Source organism: Drosophila simulans, chromosome 2R, assembly GCF_016746395.2.
Source record: "Drosophila simulans strain w501 chromosome 2R, Prin_Dsim_3.1, whole genome shotgun sequence".
NCBI lineage: Eukaryota > Metazoa > Arthropoda > Insecta > Diptera > Drosophilidae > Drosophila > Drosophila simulans.
Genome location: NC_052521.2, coordinates 795,177 through 801,176, shown reverse-complemented (window position 1 = coordinate 801,176; position 6,000 = coordinate 795,177). Strand labels below are relative to the sequence as shown.

The 6,000-nt window shown below is 33.4% G+C and overlaps 1 long non-coding RNA gene across 1 annotated transcript in view; it reads right to left on the bottom strand.

Moving 5' to 3' along the window:
- Positions 1–294: 294 nt before the first annotated feature.
- Positions 295–6,000, bottom strand: part of LOC120284349 — a 57,914-nt gene continuing 52,208 nt past the window's right edge. Inside the window, exon 3 of the long non-coding RNA XR_005543545.1 lies at positions 295–402. This is a non-coding gene — a long non-coding RNA (uncharacterized LOC120284349). The remainder of the gene's footprint in view (positions 403–6,000) is intronic.

Below are 6,000 nucleotides of genomic sequence, written 5' to 3'. Positions count from 1 at the left end.
TTCTGGTTGATTCAAAGGTTTTGAGATAGTACTTGATAAATTAGGCACACACTAAATAATATTTAATATTTACTTATTTTAGGTAACAGTCAATTGGCACACTAATATGAAATATTGAGCGGTCAAACAAGCAATTAGCCAAAGCACTGTTGTGGCTTAAACCATAATTGTGCTTAAATAGTTTGAATAGGTTCAAAGCAGTATCGAATATTAAATTGTAAAGTAAACAAACCAGCAAAGTTTAAAATTCTTTTAGAATCATAAAATTGATCTGAAGGCAATGATATCGTGCTTTTCATTAGGAGAGTGAAAATCGTCATTAAGATTAGTTCTGCATACAAATGGGCCAGGATTGTCAATAGCTGTGACTTCAACATGTTTGTAGAATAATTAAAGTCCGATCTGAAAAACATATAAAAAAATCACTTTATTATAACAATAGAGAATGTTATAGTCGAGCTACCCGACTATCAGCTTGTGGAAATGAGAATGTGAAATTGCGACTTTTATCTGACATATCGATAGATATTGTAGAATTTAAGGTAATAAAATTGCGAAAAAGGTCTAATTGCGTCAATCGTGTTTTCCAAGCGCTGGTACAGGGATACGCCCTAACTAAGGTACGACTACAGTAATTTACTCCCAATACAAACATTTTTATTTTGGCAGCATAGGTGTAAACGGTAAATAAAAAGAAATCAAATAAAAGAAAGAATCGTACATTTGTTTTGCACTATGCATCCACTTTTTGATGATGGTTATTTATCGGGTGGCTAAGTGTTGGCGACAAATACAAGGGCAAAGGCAATGCTGCTGAGATTGGAGTTTGAAAATTGTTTATTAACTGGCGCAGATTGCTTTTAAGTGTTGGATAACTCTCACCTTCTAAAATGACGCGCCCCGCTTCCCGCTTCCTCCTTCACATAAACGTTCTTTTAATACTGTTAAAAATCCTTTTTCAGTATTTAGATTTTCAAGTTCTGGCCGTTTTGGTTACAATTATAGTATTTCTGAATTTTATTATTAATGTAGTAATCAAATATTTAAATTATGGAAAGGATACTTCTCAACAGGATGCGGATTCCGGACTCAACATGGAACACCCGAGCTCATAGAGTTGTCAATTTTGCACTAGAAGCCCTAGAAAGGAAAGAGTATGCGGTAGCAGCTTTTCTGGACATTCAACAAGCTTTCGACAGAGTGTGGCATCCTGGACTTCTACATAAAGCAAAGGAAATTCTAACACCCCAGCTATTCCAGCTTGTGAAGAGCTTTTTGCTAGGACGTACCTTCTGTGTGACGACCGATGGATGCACTTCGTCTTCAAAAGCCATCGAAGCTGGAGTACCTCACGGAAGTGTGTTAAGCCCTACTGTATACTCAATCTTCTCCGCGGACATGCCCACCCGGGCAGCAGTCCTTGGCTTAGATCGCAAAGAGGTGCTGATTGCAACATATGCTGACGACACAGCGGTACTGACAAAAAGCAACAGCATTATCGAGGCCTCAGACGCACTGCAAGAGTACTTGGACGCATTCCAGAAGTGGGCAGAGCTGTGGAACATCTGCATAAATGCCGACAAATGCGCAAACGTCACCTTCACAAAGCGCATAGGTAGTTGCCATTCTGTCTCACTTAAAGGAAGAGTGCTTGACCACAAGTCATCATACAAATATCTTGGAGTGATTTTAGATAGAAGCTTAACCTTCGGAAAGCATATCACGGCGATAGAGCAGTCCTTTAAAAAGAATGTTTCTAAAATGTCCTGGTTAATTGCTGCTCGAAACAAGCTTTCCCTTGCCTACAAGGTTAAAATTTACAAGAGCATATTAGCTCCTGGTCTATTCTATGCCACACAGGTGTATGGAATCGCTGCCAAAACGCACCTGAATAAAATTCGTGTTCTTCAGGTAAAAGCCCTCTTCTATATATTACTGCCTAAACATACCATTTCTTTAATACTCTGAATCATATAATCTTTGTAAATAACTTAGATAATAAGAATAGTTAAAATTATACCGATTAGATTAAGTTGTTCAAGAAGGAACGCTAGTCAATTAAATAAAATAATTTCGTTAAAAAAACAAAAATAAAAGAAAAAAGTGATCAAATACAAAATGATTAAAATTAGTAATATAAATGAAATTTATATTTTGCAATTGTAAATTTCAATAAATGGGTTTAAAATATTAACGTTGTCAAGAGTAAGTTCTGAGTTGTTGGATTTTATGTAATCTGATATATCCAGATTCTTAAAGTGGTTAGTTGTTATGTGTTAAAGTATTTTGTTTTCTAAATTGGTGTATGAAATATGATTTATTGTAGATGCGCCCTTGAATGTTATTAAACATGACCCGTCTAAATGAGTATTGTTTACAATATTATTTGCATTTCTTAGAATGACACCTTCTTGAATGATATCTATATTCTTATTTTTGTCTCGTATTTTTGTGCAAACTGATTTCTCTCTTTTCAGTAAGCGGGTAAAACAAGTTTTATATTTACTTAAATTACCATAGATATTAAAAAGTTCGTTCCTAACGTTCTTAAGTTAGATACTTCATAGAAAGTATTTTCGAATTTTGCGACCTGATTACTTATTAGTAATTTTCAATCATTATGTGAAATGGATCAGGCATAATAAATTTCGCATATATTTACTATTACAGGGTATTTGATATAAATAATTAAGAGCTATTTATGTAGTACAATTTTGAATACGGAGATATCCATTAGATCTGCAATAATTACAGGCTTTTGTTGGTGATTTAATATTTCTTTAATGTCTTCATTATTTAACATTTTTGTGTTAAATACATCAATTTTTGCCAGTGTAAAAGTATCATTGTAAACGATGTTTTCTTAACGGCAATTCCTGAACAATAAAAATGTTATCAAAGTTATCGGAAAGTGATTTTATCTCATTTGGTTGGTTATTGTTTTCAATTAGTCGTTTATTTTATTCTGTGTTGTAATAAAATCATCGTTATCCGGAGTTCCAGTTAACCATTTCCAAACAGTGTCTAACTCATCTATTCCTCTTATGGATTTAGTTGATATCAGCTGTGACAAAATTAATTCGATTAATTGTAGTTCGTAAGTTATTTCCCATTGTGACCTTTTATTTGGATCCTTTTTTATGTATCCTGATTCTAGATCGATTATTTCCTTATAAAGACTTAAATTAGGTATGTGGAATAAGTGGGCATATGATAACAGGAAAAAATCGTGATTGGAGAAATCAATTATTTCTGAAGTGGCTATCATTACGAATGGTGTTAAAAGTAATAAGAAATGCATTTTCTGTAATTTTAAAAGAAATATAATGTTTGTTAAAACTTAATATTTTCCTTGTGAATAATTCTTATTTAATTATTATTATTCTTTTGTTAGGCAAGTTTTTCCTTAACAACCTGTTTCTTATATCTTGATTTTAGTTTATTTCTTTCTCCATGTTTCTTTTCATAAACCACTTGCCCTACATGATAATCTTTTTCCTTACGACCTTCATTATGTGTTTCTAACATTTTTTCTTGAGTGTTCATTAGAATTTTTTAAATGTTTTCGTGTTCAATTTTATTATAGAGAATATCGAAAGTTGTTTGATTTGTTGTAGAATGAATGCTCTTATTGAATTCTTTTGCGGCTCTAACAATTATTTCTGAATAGTCAATCAGCTTAAATTCTTCCTTTATGCAACGAGCTAATTCTGTTAATGTTGAATGTGCCCTTTCAACTTGTCCGTTCGAGGTACTGTGTCTGGGGTCTGCGAAATGTATAGTTAAACCACATCTTTGTGCAAAGGATTTAAGTTTAGCAGAGGTGAAGCTTGGTTCTTAAAAGTCATAATTACTTTGGTGTGGGGAAATTGTTGAAGCAATTCCATTACTTTATTCTCTACGTTAAGTTTATTTTGGATTTTTTTTAATACCACGAATTTTGAATACGCATCAATGCAAGGCATATGCACGACTATGTGTTTCATCTATTATGATAGCCTTATCTTCATTATTCTCTACGTCTTGCATTCCTACCGTTGTACTGGTAGTGGTGGTAGATATTCTCTTAATATTCCAAATAGATTTTCTGTTGTGTCATATTCGCTTATACATACAGCTGTGTATAAAAAAATAGCAGTGCGACGGAAGCTAAGAAATACAAAGGTATTTTTCCATATCCCTTTTCGGAATCCACTTTTTATTCCACTTATTTTTGTAAAATGGAATGTGTAGATAGGGAAAAAAAGAAAACCCCGATAGTTTTTCATGTTATTCTTTTTTTTTTGTTTGCGTTTTTGAGCAAAATCACAACTTTTAGGCTGTTCATTAGCAGAGTCTGGTTTTGACCAACGTAAAGTTCCGAAATTATCAATATTTTCTAACAAGTGAGTTTGGTTAAGTTAGTTCGTATATAAAAAATTATATTTTAGTGGGTAGAGGACACCACTGCTCCCAGGAGAAAAGAATGTTAATTTTTAGGAACATAAAGTCTGAGCTGAACTTGGGAATCAGCGACGTTACTATTCAGAGATGACTACTGAATCAAATTTTAAGTGCGAGGAGTCCACGAAAGGATCTCCTACTTAGCCCTAGGCATATTAAGGCAAGGATAAGTTTCTCTAAAACCTACCTAATATGGCCAGTCTCCAAATGGCGTAATACCCTTTGGATTGATATGTCAAAAATAGTGATATTTCGTGGAACTGGTTCACTACAGTATATCTGATGATCTCCAAACACGGAGTACCACCCAAAACACCCACTTCAATCATGGTGGACCGAAAATTCTGGTATGGGCTTGTTTTTTTTACAATGGTTTGAGTCCATAACATCTGATTTATGGTATTGTAGACCAAAACGCATATGCAAATATACTTAGTGATGTCTTACTGTCATATTCTGAATATAATATGCCCTTAAAATAGACATTCCAACAGGATAAAGATACGAAACGCAGAAGCAAATCGGCTAAGAATAGGTTCACCCAAAATAGAATAGATGTAATGCCGTGGCCAGCATCATCTTCCGATTTAAACCCGATTGAAAACCTGTGGGGGGACATTAAACAATATGTGTCGAAAAAATCCCCAACGCCCAAGGCTCAGATTTGGCAAGTTGTGCAGGATGCATGGTCAAAAATACCCCCCCAACGTTGCCAGGACCTGGTGGACTCCATGTCGCGTGGGTGTAAGGCTGTGCTGGCTAACAAAGGCTTTCAACCAAGTATTTATATTTAACACATTAAAAAGAAAAACAAAGTTCGTTCTAAGTCAAGTTGATTTTTTTACTAGTTTTTCATAGCACTGCTATTTTAGTGAACACCTGAATTTCTGCCTATTATGTTGTTTTAATCTATATTTTCGAAACTAATGAAGAAATAAAAGTGAAACATTTGCTAAATTGTTTGAATTAAATACCTAACGATATTATAAAAAAAATTTGACTATTAAAATTGTAAATCATAGTTATTTTTTATCTTAAACTCGCAGGTCTCAAGCTACGACATTTGTTGTTCCGGGCTTATATATTATTTTTGGAGTGAAACTTTCTATGAAAGAATACCATCTTTTTTAATTTCTATGTTTGAGTTTATATCTGAGATTGTAAAGGATAGAGATTGATGGTCTGTTTGTATTTCTATACCGATTACTCCATATAAATAATTTCTGAGATTTTTATGAGCCCAAACTATGGCTAACAATTGTTTTTTATTTGTGGTGTAAAGTTGTTCGGTTTTATTTAAGGTGTTAGACATGAAAGTAATTGGTTTATTATCCTGTGATAAAACTGCTCCGATAGCTACATCTGGTGCATCTGTCGTCGAAGTGAATTTTTTATTATAATCTGGTTGAACTAATTCAACTTTTTTTTTTTGGTACATGTTTTGCTTATTTATTGAATCTTCCCTTTTACTTAAGAAACTAACAGTAAGTTTTCAAATCCTATTCTAAACTAACTAAATATCATTTTATGAAATGATTCGTGCTGTGTGGCCTAACA